General features: G+C 45.6%; 1 protein-coding gene across 3 annotated transcripts in view; it reads right to left on the bottom strand.

The window, feature by feature from the left end:
* Positions 1-14848, bottom strand: part of CCDC12 (coiled-coil domain containing 12) — a 109485-nt gene that overhangs the window by 26802 nt on the left and 67835 nt on the right. The gene's annotated exons all lie outside the window — the stretch shown is intronic.

The raw sequence follows: 14848 nt of genomic DNA, 5'->3' as shown, positions 1-14848 counted from the left end.
CACCATGCTTTAAATTTCCTTTATAGGGACTTGCTAATTTGTGGTGATTTGAGCACCCCCAATCAGCTAGCTCCTATGTCTTGAGCAATGTGTTTTAAAAATGTTGTGAAGTTTTCAAAATTCCATTTGAATTGATATCACCCATTAATAAAGCATATTATTTGCCGAGTGTTAGGAAAAAACCTAAGAAACTCTCTCAAAATGACCATCACAGATGTTTTGTTGAATGCGTCTGTAATGTTAGATGGATCAAATTTAGACAATAACATAACAGCTACCATGGCTGTGATCTTGGCATTGCCAGTAGATAGAGATTAGCTTCTTAGAATGTATTAGAGACACCAGAAGGTTCCATTAATAAATTGTATAGTTAGAATATTTCCTGATATGACAAAGGGTACGCAGAAGTGCAAGCACTTCCTTGTTCTTAGCCCTGAGGAGCTCTAATTAATGCTCTGTTTTCCTAACATTTCCATGCAAATGTGTTGTAAAATTAAATACATATGTTTTGAACCCATTCAGCCCACTGCATACTGCACTTCCTAACAGCAAAAAGGTAATGAGTACCTTTGCCAGATGCCTCTGGAATATGACTCATGTAATACTGATTTCTTCTTTATGATTTGGCTATATAATTTCCTCACCTCAACTCCCCCTTATATTATAGTCATTCAGGGTTTATATCATCTTATGTTTGGTAGTTCTTTTCCTTTTCTAAATTTAATTTTGAGACCTTGGGACTGTTCTGTACAAGCATGTAAGATGATATATTCTTTAATAAGTTCTTTAAAAACATAGAAACTGGGCAAAATGACATCCTGAGAAATGAAGCTGGTGCAAATAATTCCCTCTTTAGGTATGTTCAAGTGCTATAACAAAACTTGTGAAGTGAGAAGCAGATCCGCCTGTCCAAACTTTTCTGTAACAACATGTTTGAGACCTCTCCTGCAAGGTTACCCTTTTACAAGCTTCTAAAAAAATTCACATTCAGCTGCTTCATACATTTCTGTGTGCTTTAAAAATGGCATGAGGCCCAGCAGCCTGGCACTAGTGTTGCGAGGTGGGGACCAGAGATCAGGCACATGACTGTTAGGATTAGCACAGCTGGGTACGTCACTGAAATAAAGACTAACAATACCTGGCAACAGGAGGAGAGACCTGCAGAGAGATCAGAACCTTCCTCTTTGCCCCAGTCAGCAGCAGGTCGACAGAATACAAGGGTCATTTCATAAATAATACACACTATTTTTTTTAATCTACATGTTTGGGGTTTTTTTTCAAGTATTTCTTTACAATCCTTCAATATAGTCTCCCTGCTTTGCAATGACCGAGTCCAAACATTACAGTAATCCAAAGTACTCAAGACAAGGGACTGTACCAGCAATCTAAATGAGAAAAAAGGTCAAAATATGGCTTACTGTATTTTCATGCATATAACGCGCGCGTTATACACGATTTTACAAACCGAGTATAACCATGCGCGTTATATTCGTGAGCGCGCTGTACACATTTTTTTTTACATAGTCCCCCCCCCCCCCGATGTCCGATTCACCCCGCAGGACCGCTCACACCCCTACCCCGAAGGACCGCTCGCACTCGCACCCGCACCCCCACAGCCTCCCCACCCCCACCCCCCATCATGGAGAAGCTGCCTACCGTTATCCTGCTGCTTCCTCTGCCGGCGGTCCCGCCCCTTCTCTGAGCCCTGCGTCTGCGCTGCTTCCTCTTCCGGCGGTCCCGCCCTTTCTCTGACATCAGAGAAAGGGCGGGACTGCCGGAAGAGGAAGCAGCGCAGACGCAGGGCTCAGAGAAGGGGCGGGACCACCGGCAGAGGAAGCCGCAGGACAACGGTAGGCAGCTTCTCCATGATGGGGGGGGGGATGGAGAGGCTGTGGGGGTGCGAGCGGTCCTTCGGGGTGGGGGTGCGAGCGGTCCTGCGGGGGGGGGGGGTGAATCGGATGTCGGGGGGGGGGCATCAGGCTTTCAGGGTGGGGACAGGACTTCAAGGGGGAGAGGATAGTCGGGGCGGGCGAAAGGAGAGTCGGGGCGGGCGAAAGGAGAGTCGGGGCAGCATGCGCGATATACGGATGTGCGCGGTATATAAAAATTTCTTTACATAAATTACAGTTTCCCGCGCGCTATACCCGTGTGCACATTTTACACGGGTGCGCGGTATATGAGTGAAAATACGGTAATTGTTCTCAGTTTCCATAGTAGATAATAGGATTTTCTGAAGTCAAAGGACAATTTACGATCAAGGTAGACCCCCCCCAAGATTTTTATAACTGGCAAGATAGAATAGGTTGTGCCATTCAGTCTTATTGAGTCTTCCTTGATCGTATCAGATGGAGAAGCCAAGAAAAATTTTGTTTTGTCTGAATTACTGTATTTTTCACTCCATAAGACACACTTTTTCCCCCCCCAAAAAAGGGGGTGGAAATGTAGGTACGTCTCATGGAGCGAATATAAATTTTTTAAACCCCCCTCCCCCCCGGTACCTTTTTAAAATTCTGGTGGTCCAGTGCTGTATCGGCGGGAGCTTTCCACGATCCTGCCCCTCCCTTGCTGGACGGCTACCTCCTCATGTCTTGCAGCAGAGTGGCGCACAAGGCAGGCGAGAGCTTTTCACGCTCCTGCCTGGCCCCGTGCCACTCCCTGAATGGCTGCCATCAGTTCTTGCGGGATCTTTTATGTGGTAGATTTGTGGGAAAACTTGACTATGTTTTAATATAGCACCCAGCCTTGGCTTTCCCTTTAAGATTATATTTCCTTTCTCATTCTACCATAGGACTATTACAGTACCACCACTATTTATCATTTCTGTAACACAAAGGCGTATGCAGCGCTATACATTTAACATGTAACAGATGTTACCTGCTCAGAAGAGCTAACAATCTAATAAGGACAGACAGGACATAAGGGTTGGGGAGTTTCTTGCAGAGAGAATGAAAGAATGGACATAGGGCTATACAGCGAGTGGGAGTTAAGAGTTGAAAGCAACCTCAAAAAAGTGGGCTTTTAACTTGGATTTGAATACTGCTAGAGGGAACCTGACGTCAGGAGGTCTGTTCCAGGCTTATGGCGCAGCAAAATAGAAGGGAAGGAGTCTGGAGTTGGCAGTGGAGGAGAAGGGGATGGGTGGGTGGGACTTATCCAATAGAGTTCACAGAGGGAGCGTAGGGGGAGATAAGTGAGGAGAGATACTGAGGGGATGCAGAATGAATGCACTTGTAGGTCAGTAAGAGAAGTTTGAACTGCATTTGGAAATGGATGGGGAACCAATGAAGTGACTTGAGGAGTGGGGTAACGTGAATATGGCGGCTCTCGTGGAATATGCGTTGTGCAACAGAATTTTGAATGGATTGAAGAAAAAGGCCCATCATTTTGAAGAGGCAGGCCTGCTGGCAGGAGGGAGTGGGCATCCCTCCTGCCAATTTTTATCTAAAAGGTAGGGAGGGTGTTTGGAGGGGATATCTTCTGGCAGGAGAGTGTGGGCAGCCCCCCTGCCGATCATAGGGTGTGGGAGGTCTTGGCGCAACAGCTGAGCCCTTTAAAATAAAACTGAAAAAAACCCGGCTTAGCTACAAAGGACTTTTTTGGTTTTATATTATTATATGGGTTCAGTTATTGTGTATGGGTTGTGTGCGAGCACAAAACACAGACAACAGCTACCAACAGCTCCAGAATTGCCAGTAAATTACGGCCCTGATTCTTCATTAAAAAGAGGGGGTATTCCCTTTAGTGCATCATAAGGAGAACTCATTAAAATACCAATAAGCTCCTTGTAATGCATTTGCATAGGGCTCGCTGTGGCTGCTACAACCATCAGCCACGGAGAACCCTTTTGTGCATTGGCAAGGGAGATTTCCATGACAGTAAAACTGTTTAAATGAGTCTTACTGCCACAGAAAGTTTTTGTGCATCTGGCCCTCAATCAGTGGCCATACAAATGGAAACCTTGCCCATTATCAGCTATTACTGTTTAGTTTTTTGCTGCACAGAAATGAGTTGACAAGCCGGGATCCGATCCACAGCTGCAAACAAGGGAAAGCTCAGATGACCCATTCAGGAATTTTGAATTTACTACCAGCAGCATCTACCAGGAATTATCAAGGCTCAAAGTGAACAAAGCCATGGGACCAGATCAATTGCACCCCAGAGTGCTTAGGGAATTGAGAGACGTCCTGGCAGAACCGTTAACCGCGCTCTTCAATCTTTCCCTGAGCACGGGAAAAGTTCCATTAGACTGGAAAACAGTTAATGTCATTCCCTTCACAAAAAGGGATGCAGGTCAGAGACTACAAATTACAGGCCGGTAAGTCTTACATCAATAGTGTGTAAACTCATGGAAACGTTGATTAAACACAAATTAGATATGGTTCTGGACGATGAGAGGGTGAGGGATCTCCACCAGCATGGATTTACAAAGGGAACCTCCTGCCAATCCAATCTAATCAGCTTCTTTGACTGGGTAACAAAAAAACTAGATAAGGGAAAGTCCCTGGATGTAGGGTATCTGGACTCAGTGGCAGATTTCAAAGGGTGGTGGTAAACGGTACTCCCTCCGAAACGTCGGTGGTGTTTAGTAGAGTACCCAAGGGCTCGGTCCTGGGTCCAATCCTATTTAATATCTTCGTAAGGGATCTACCTCAGGGACTTCAGGGTAAAATTGCATTATTTGCCGATGACGCTAAATTATGTAATGTAGTGGGCGGAGTATGACACAGGACCTACTTTTACTAGAGAAATGGTCTACTATTTGGCAGCTGAGCTTTAATGCCAAGAAGTGTAAAGTTATGCACTTTGGTAATGGAAACCCTTGCAGAACATACACTCTGAACGGTGAGACCTTAACTAGAACTATTACAAAACGGGACTTGGGAGTAATCATTAGTGAAGATATGAAGGCTGCCAATCAAGTGTAGAAAGCTTCATCCAAGGCTAGACAAATGCTGGGTTGCATCCGGAGAAGCTTCGTCAGCTGAAAGCCCGAAGTGATAATGCTGCTTTACAGGTCCATGGTGGAACCACATCTGGAATACTGTGTTAAATTTTGGAGGTCACATTTTGGATGTGCTGATAATAGAGTCGGTTCAGAGATTGGCCACTAGGATGGTCTCAGGACTCAAGGATCTCCCATGTGAAGAACGTCTAGGTAGGTTGCAGCTATACTCTCTCGAGGAACGCAGAGAGAGGGGAGACATGATAGAGTTGTTCAAATATGTTACTGGCCGTATGGAGATGGAAGAAGACATCTTTTTCCTTACAGGACCTACGGCGAGAAGAGGGTATCCGCTAAAAATCAGGGGTGGGAGATTTCTTGGGGACATTAGAAAGTATTTCTTCACCGAAAGGGTGGTTGATCATTGGAATGATCTTCCACTTCAGGTAGTAGAGGCCAATAACGTGCTCGATTTTAAGAGTAAATTGGATAAACATGTGGGTTCACTTCGAGGAAGTGCTGAGGGGGGTAGGTTATCCGAGTGGGCAGACTTGTTGGGCCGTCGGCCCTTTTCTGCCATCATACTCTATGTTTCTAACCCTCTTTAACAGTAAATACCCAAGGAACAGTCCCCATAAACTGAGAAAGAGTTCATAAGCTTCTCATCTCGGTTTCATACCAACTTTGATAGGATTCTGTTTCCTTTTTTACTTAACAGGAAAGTCACTCACTTCATCAGCTTCCAAATAATAAATTTTATAATGTACAACTTTAAAAATGATTCTAACCTAGAGAATGGCACAGGGACAAATTTGTTCCTGTCCCACGGGATCTATCTTCATCCCCATCCCTGCCCCAACCCTGCAAAGCTATGCCTTCATCTATTTTGCACAAGCCTCAAACACATGATTTTAAAGTGTTTGAGGCTTGTGCAGATGAGGACAAAGTGGTTTACATCTATCTATATACAGTGGAACCTTGAAATCCAAACTTAATCCGTTCCAGAACCCCATTCGAGTTTCAAGACAATTTTTCCCATTGAAAATAATAGAAACTGGATTAATATGTTCCTTGGTTCCACAAACTCAGACAGCAAGATCGGGCCTCCCACCGGCATAGGCAGCATGATTGGGGCCCCCCACACTCAAAGGCAGCAAGATCGGGACCATCTGGCAGAGACAGCAAGATCGGGCCCCCCCACTGGCATAGGCAGTAAGATTGGGCCCCCCACTGGCAAAGACAGCAATAATGGGCCCCTGCCGGCATAGACAGCAATAATGGGCCCCTGCCGGCATAGACAGCAATAATGGGCCCCTGCCGGCATAGACAGCAAGATCGGGCCCCCGTCAGCATAGACAGCAAGATCTGACACCCGCCGGCATAGACAGCAAGATCGGACACCCGCCGGCATAGACAGCAAGATCGGGCCCCCCGCCGGCAAAAACAGCAAGATCAGGACACCCTAGCAGAGATAGCAAGATCGGGCCCCCCACTGGCATAGACATCAAGATCGGGCCCCCGCCGGCATAGACAGCAAGATCGGGCCCCTGCCGGCATAGACAGCAAGATCGGGCCCCCGCCAGCAAAGACAGCAAGATCGGCAACAGCAAGCGTTGCTCAGCCCAAAGCTTCCCTCTGACGTGAACCACCCAGGCGGAAACAGGAAGCTGCGTCAGAGGGGAAGCTTTGGGCTGAGCAACGCTTGCAGTTCAGATTCTAACGCAGCGTTTGGATTCCAGGGCAAAATTTAATTTTAAAAAAAGTTAGGATTCCAAGTTGTTTGAGTTCTGGGGGCGTTCAGATTCCGAGGTACCACTGTATATAAAATCGGATATATTTATGTATGCTCCATCATAACTCCAAAACGCATGGACAGATTTCAAACAAACTTGGTATACATATCAATTACTATCTGGGGAAAAATGCTGTGAGGGTGGGAAGGGGGTGACATGTAAAGCATCATCAGAAAAGCCAGATATTGCTTTGACCAACTGTGTGAAGCTTGGGGAACGATGTCACAAAGTGCTGTGCTGTCATTGCTGTAACAATGCTTCCAAGGAAACGTAAGGCATGTTTCCAACAGCTACATCTAGAGCTTTAGAGACAGTCCAGCAGCATAACAGAGTACAGGATATGAAAGAGAGAGCTGCTACATCTAGAGCTCCAGAGACAGTACAATAGCGTGAGGCCCGACTAAAGGATATGAAAGATAAGTGTCTAATCTACAGTTTTCGGGCTCGCTGAGACACTCCCGATGTCATTTAGATTCAAGTTCAGCCCCATAGAGAGGACCATTCTTGCTGCTGAGATTGGGATATCTGAGCAACGCCGGGTGATCAGCTAGTTTTATATACAGGTACTTATTTTGTACCTGGTAGTGCTGTCCGATTCAACAAAACAAATCGATTTGTTGTCCAAGAAAATTGGTCTTATCAATTCAGCTACCAACACCCCCCTCCTCCAGTGAGCCCCGATATACCTCCAAGGCCTCCTAAAGCAGCTGTGGAGACAGCAGTGGTATTGTTCTGAACGGACTGCTCGCAGCCTGCCCCGCCGGGGCCTACCCTCTGCCGCATCACTGATGTCACTTATGACACATAAGAGGAAAGCCCTAGTGGGGCAGGCTGCAAGTAGCTCATTCGAAGTGATACCGCTGCTGATGTTTCAGCTTTAGGAGGCCTCAGAGGTATGTCAGGTCTCACGGGGGATGGAAAACTGCTACACAGGAGAATGGGTGGGAGGGACATGGAGGCAGGGGGAGAGACGAAAAAGGAAGAGTTGTTGGTGTGGAGAAGAGGAAGGGAGAGAAGAGGTAGAAAGGGGTGAGGGAGAAATCCTGCATATAGTGGAGGGGAAGGAGACATGCATGGAGAAGAGAGGGAGAAATGTTGGACATAGAGTGGAGGGCAGGGAGAGAGAAAGAAAAGTTACACATCAAAATGGAGGGGAGAAAGGGAAAGATGCTGCAGAGAGAGACAGACATAGGGTGGAGGGCAGGGAAAGAGAAAGAGAAAGAAATATTGCACATCAAAATGGAGGGGAGGAAGGGAAAGATGCTGCAGAGAGAGAGAGAGAGAGAGAGAGAGAGAGAGATATAGGGCTCCTTTTACTAAGTTGTGCCAGTGGTTTTAGTGCGCGTGCTAAATGTTAACGCCTCCATAGAGCTTGCATTAGTATATTTTGTTTAACGCCGCTAAAAACGCTAGCGCACCTTAGTAAAAGGAGCCCATAGGGTGGAGGGCAGGGAGAGAGAAAAAAAAGTTACACATCAAAATGGAGGGGAGGAAGGGAAAGATGCTGGAGATAGAGAGAGACATAAGAACATAAGAATTGCCACTGCTGGGTCAGACCAGTGGTCCATCGTGCCCAGCAGTCCGCTCACACGGCGGCCCCCGGGTCAAAGACCAGTGCTCTAAAATGAGTCCAGCCTCACCTGTGTATGTCCCAGTTTAGCAGGAACTTGTCCAGCTTAGTCTTGAAACCCTAGAGGGTGTTTTCCCCTACAACAGACTCCGGAAGAGCGTTCCAGCTCTCCATCACTCTCTGGGTGAAGAAGAACTTCCTTACGTTTGTACGGAATCTATCCCCTTTCAACTTTAGAGAGTGCCCTCTCGTTCTCCCTACCTTGGAGAGGGTGAACAGTCTGTCTTTATCTACTAAGTCTATTCCCTTCAGTATTTTGAATGTTTCGATCATGTCTCCTCTCTGTCTCCTCTTTTCAAGGGAGAAGAGGTCCAGTTTCTCTAATCTCTCACTGTACGGCAACTCCTCCAGCCCCTTAACCATTTTAGTCGCTCTTCTCTGGACCCTTTCTAGTAGTACCGTGTCTTTCTTCATGTATGGCGACCAGTGCTCCAGGTCAGGACGCACCATGGCCCGGTACAGCGGCATGATAACCTTCTCTGATCTGTTCGTGAACCCCTTCTTTATCATTCCTAGCATTCTGTTTGCCCTTTTTGCTGCTGCAGCACATTGTGCAGACGGCTTCATCGATTTGTCTTCTGAAAATCCTTTTACTAAGGTGTGCTAGCGGTTTTAGCACGCGCTAAAATGCTGCGCGCGCTAAACGCTAACGCCTCCATAGAGCTTACGTTAGTATTTTTCATTTAGCATGTGCTAAAAACGCTAGCTCACCTTAGTAAAAGGAGCCCATTGGGTGGAGGGCAGGGAGAGAGAAAGAAATGTTGCACATCAAAATGGAGGGGAGGAAGGGAAAGATGCTGGAGAGAGAGAAAATGGGAATGAAACAAATGTTGAATATGGCAGCGGAAGGTAGAATAAATAATAATTTTATTTTCTATTTTGTAATTACAATATGTCAGAATTAAAATGTGTATCCTGCCAGAGCTGGCGTAAAGACAGCGAGCATGAGCTAGGACCTAAAAAGTCTTTTTTGTTTTGTTTACACCACAGTGCCCGTATAGAGTAGAAGAATGGAAAGGGGGATGGGGTGGGTGGAAAGGCTACAAAATAAACCCACCAAGACATTTGAAAAATATTTCCTAGTTTCCCCTCATTTGTTTCTTGGATTTTTTTTTTTTTTTCTCATTTAACTATTCAGAGTTTCTGGGGAAAGTCATATCTGAAGTCATGGCAAACTTTAAAATCAAATAAAACTCAAGAAAATTAAGTAGTAGCAGCCTTTAGATTCTCTAAGTCATCTTGGCATTAAAGCACTTACTTTCTGAGAGAATCTCACCTCCGGTTTCTGGCTATGTGTCTTTCTTTGCCCTGTTTGATTTCTGTAAATAAACTTTGATTTCCTGGTAGATGTTGTATCCCACCCAGCCTGCTTCCTGTTATAGAAGCCTAATCGAGAGGAGGAACTTCTGGTGTCACTTCTCATTTAGGAAAAACAAGTCCTTGCTATCACCTCTAGTAGTCTTATGATAATTAACATACAGTGAGATGAAGAATAGAGAAATAGAGTAGTGCAATATCTGTGGGGATACAATATTCTAACTATGTGGAGTTGAGTAGCGGCAGATTGAGAACCAGGGGAACCTGGTTCAAATTGCACTACAGATCCAAGGAATTGTGGACAGTCAAATCTTGATAGGAAATTATACAATTGTTGACATATTAAAGCCTAAAATTCCTGTTTAGATTCAGGGTAAGTCTCTAACCCACAACAGAAAACCTATTTTCAAGAAATAATTTTAGCTGTATCAAGTACTCAAATATAAACCGATCCGAATATAAACCAAGGTAACCTTTTCCCCTAAAAAAGGAGGAAAAAAGGTTGACTCGAATATAAACCGAGGTTAGAAATTTGGGTATGTGAGTGTCATTTGTCATTCGCACCAGTCACACAAGCAGAAAACAGAAAAAAAAACCTTTTCAAAATAGAAACCCACAAACTAAGGGGCTAGATTCACTAAGCAAACCAAGCGAGTATCGATCGGTTTGCGACCCGATCCCGATCCGTGCATGCAAATGAGGGGAAACGGCATGCAAAGTAGGAAGGGCCACGATTCACTAACAAAAAGCAGGCACACCGACTGGGCTGGCCAATTCCAAAAAACAAGTGACTGCTGAGGACCAGTCGCTTGTGCAAAAACCCTGCTCTCAGCCCCAATTCTCCTGCCTTTTGCCACCCTAATAAGGAAAGCAAAGAGAGACCTTGAAAAGAAGACTGCGCTGGAAGAAAAAACACACAGTAAATACTTTTTTTTTTACATATATTAAAAGCAAGAAGCCAGGAAGAGAATCAGGTCCCTTCCCGATATGAGCAACAAAACAAAAAGATACGTTTTTAGCTTTTATATATAGCTATTTAATAAATTTGATTTAGCATAGAGCACTGAGCAAGAAAAAAACTGATAAAAGGAAATAAATTGATAAAATTAAATAAACGGGTCTAATGAGGAGGCCAGTGCCACACAAGTATTTTAGCCATTGAAAACACTTGGCTAATACTGGCACTTCTGAAGATCTTGTATAAAATGAAAAAATAAAGATGAATTTATTACATAAGAACATAAGATTTGCCGCTGCTGGGTCAGATCAGTGGTCCATCATGCCCAACAGTCCGCTCACGCCCTATTTGAGTCTAGCCTTACTTGCGTATGTTCTGTTCCAGTAGGAACTTATCCAACCTTGTCTTGAGTCCCTGAAGGGTGCTTTCCCCTGTAACAGCCTCCGGGAGAGTGTTCCAGACCTCCAACACTCTCTGGGTGAAGAAGAACTTCCTTACGTTTGTACGGAATCTTTTCCCTTCTAACTTTAGCGAGTGCCCTCTCGTTCTCTTCACCTTGGAGAGGGTGAACAATCTCTCTAAGTCAATTCCCTTCAATATCGTGAATGTTTCAATCATGTCCCCTCTCAGTCTTCTCTTTTCAAGGGAGAAGAGGCCCAGTTTCTCTAGCCTCTCACTGTACGGCATGGCAGCCGCGGGGCAAGTTAAGCATTAGAGAATGGCATGGGGACAAATTTGTCCCCATCCCCGCAGAAACTCAATTTACCCATCCCGTCCCTATGAGTTTTGTCGCTGTCCCTGCCCCATTCCTGTAAGCTGTGCCTTAACCGCACAAGCCTCGAACACATGATTTTAAAGTGTTTGAGGCTTGTGCAGATGAGGATGGAGCTTGCTGGAATGGGGCAGGGACAGGAAAAGAACTCACGGGGATGGGACGGGAAAATGAATCCCCAAGGGGATGGGGAAAAATTTGTCCCCGTATCATTCTCTATTAAGCATGTTTAAATTTGCATCTTCTTTAACCCATGTTCTGTTACTGTGCCTCTCCCTTCCATCTTTCCCTCTCCCCACCTCCCATTGGTCTGGCATCCATCTTCTTCTCTCCACTCCCCCCATAGTCTGGCATATGTCTTCTTCCCTTCCATCTTTCCTTCCCTCCTTAAGTGGTTTTTAGCATCTCTCTCCTCCTTTCCTCCCCTCAGATCTGGTATCTGTCTCCCCAATCCCCTCCTTCCATCCAGTTCCCTTCAGTGTCTATTCCACTCTCTCCTACCCACTTCCCTTCAGCGTCTTCTCCCTACTCTCTCTTCTACCCACTTCCCTTCAGCGTCTTCTCCCTACTCTCTTTTCAGCATCTTCTCCTCACTCTTCCCCATTTCCCTTCAGCGTCTGTTCCTCTCACCCCAGCACCATTTAAGCGGTCCAGCAGCCCCTCCCTCCTTCTTTCCACAGTCCAAGCATCTCCATCCTCCCTTCCCCCTCTCTTTGCTGACGACCTTACATTTCTCTCTCAACAAGCAGCCGGAGCCCCCTCCAAAGTCGTGTGCGGTTGCCGGAAACCTCTCCTCTGATGCAACTTCCTGTTTCCGGTTGCATCAGAGGAGAAATTTCAGGCAGCCGCATGTGACCTCAGAAAGGCTCCGGCTGCCTATTGAGAGAAAAAACCCAAAAAAAATCGCCAGCAAAGGCAAGGGGAAGGGAAGGAGGGAGGAAGATGCCCGGACCACGGCAACTGGGAGTAAAGAGGCTGCTGGAGATCAAGTATTTTGCGCACGTTCCCTCAATTAACTGCGGGGGACAAAGCCAGTTAATTGAAGGTTAAGATATGAACTGATTCCAGTATCTTAAAGTTGGCTGCAAGGTAATACTGTTTTAGAACATATACATGAGCATGGATTCATGATAGACAGCCACTGTGGATTTAGTCAAAGGTAGCTTTGCCTCACCAATCTACTGCATTTCTTTGAAGGGGTGAATGAATATGTGGATAAATGTGAGGCAGTCAATAGTGTATCTGGATTTTTAAAAGGCATTTGACAAAGTACCTCATGAAAGACTTTTGAGGAAATTAGAAAGCCATGTTAGCTTAGTTTCATTAAACCATGCTTATGTATATGCTCTGTAAGTTTTTCGTTAGTCTCTACCATTTTGCCTGGCTTCGATGTCAGACTCGCCAGTCTATAATTTCCCAAATCACCTCTGGAACCTTTTTAAAAAATCAGTATCACATTTGCCACCCTTTAGTCTTCTGGTAACATGCTCAGTGTTCTCCCCAGGGCCTTTCAGCCGGGTGCTCCGCCCAGCTAATTTAGATGACTGCCCGGCTGTAATCTCGATCGCAATCCTGCTGCTGCTGCTGCTGCCACCTTCTGCTCAACATTTAAAAAAAAAAATCTTCTCACCGGCTTGGAGATTTACCGGGCTGACTCGGCACACCCTGAATCACAGGAGCCTGACTTCTTTTTGTTGTTGTTTTTAACGCCAGCGAGCGACTTGAACCCATGCTCCGGGGCTCTAACATGTGCATGCCGCTTTCCTTCTCTTCCCTCCGAAACCGGAAGTCACGTCCCGGGGGGAGGGGGGGAGAGAAGGGAAGTCGGCATGCACACACATGGGTTCGCTATAGGAGACAGCTCAGCTTACAACTTGCTCTTGCTTGCTTCGGGCTTTCCTCGCTGCCGGGTCCTGCCTACTTTCTGTTTCCGTGAAGGCAGGGCCCGGCAACGAGGAAGGCCCGAAGCAAGCAAGAGCAGCGAATTGTAAGCTTCCCTCCGTTGCTGACTTATGGAAGATAGGTCAGCGATGGAAGGAAGCTTACAACTTGCCTTAGTCCAGCCCTGCACAACATGTGGCCCAAAACGGATCTCACTGCGGAACGCGCCCGATATGGCTCTCACTCCACTCTCCTTTGAAGATCAGCTCAGGAGGCAAGATTTAGCCCGAGATGAGATGAACATTAAAGGGCATTTGAAGGCATCTGAGCAGATTGAGGAGAACATGTCCTGTTTTTCCATGCCTAAAAATACCACCTTGTCTAATGTAATCTCTGATCAGATCCTTAAGAGTGATGCAACTATGTATGCTGGACAGTCTCCTCCAGTAAATAGAGCTTTAAAGCCTGCAGCCATACAGAACCAGATGGTCAAAGGGCTCCAAAGTGTAGTATTGCCAAGGGATCTGTCTCACAAGTTTCTGCTGCTGGCAGATGTAAACACAGCACAAGAAATAGAGACTTGTGGCATTCTGTGTGGAAAGCTGATGCATAATGAATTTACTATTACCCATGTAATAGTGCCAAAGCAGTCTGCTGGACCAGACTACAGTACAGTGATATGAAGAATGTGGAAGAATTATTCAGTGTTCAAAATCAACATGATCTCCTCACAGAAGAAAGACGGAGAGAGTAGAGAGAGGCCTGGACCAAAGGGGAAAGACAGGAGGCAGATACTGGAGAGGGGGGAGAGAAGGGAAGGAGATAGAGATGTCAGACCATGGGGTGGAGTGGGAAGGAAGGAAAGGAGAAGAGAGAGATGCCAGAGCATAGGGGAGGGGTGGAGACAAAAAATGGAGAGGGGGTGAAGCTGAAATAAATCATGTACAAAGGAGAGAAAGGGCACAGGATAGAGAGTTTATTGAAGGGACATAGAAAGAGGGAAGATACCATATGGAACAGAGAGAGGGCAGACACTGGATGGAAAAGGCAGAAAGCGTGGACAGTGGATACAAGGGGCAGAGAGAGGGTGGACAGTAGATGGAAAGGGTAGAGAGAGGGCAGAGGCTGGGTGGAAGGGGCAAAGAGAGAGGACAGATGTTGCATGGAAGGGAGCGAGGACAAATGCTGAATAGAAAGTGAAGAGAAGATGACTAAAGCAGAAACGACAAAAGGTAGAAAAAAAATATTTTTGTTGCTTTACGTAGAATCAAGTAGTATTGTAACTGTATTGGTTAAAATTTATCAATAGGAAAAGGAAATAAGGCAATTTTTGGGGGGAATAAACCCCTTTCCTCAGGTCAGGACAGGATACCATAACAGCTGTATACTGTACTGTCTTGAAGATAGATTTGGCCTCTGAAAGCTAATTGAAAAATGGATTAGTCCAATAAAATGGTATTTTCATATTTCTCATTATTTTATTTCTATTTGTTAATTTGTAAAGTGGTGACTGTTATGTAGAAGTTTTTTTCAAATTTACATCTACTGTCTTTAT

Source organism: Geotrypetes seraphini, chromosome 2, assembly GCF_902459505.1.
Source record: "Geotrypetes seraphini chromosome 2, aGeoSer1.1, whole genome shotgun sequence".
NCBI lineage: Eukaryota > Metazoa > Chordata > Amphibia > Gymnophiona > Dermophiidae > Geotrypetes > Geotrypetes seraphini.
The sequence above is the reverse complement of the archived record's forward strand: the minus strand, read 5'-3'. Positions and strand labels throughout refer to the sequence as shown.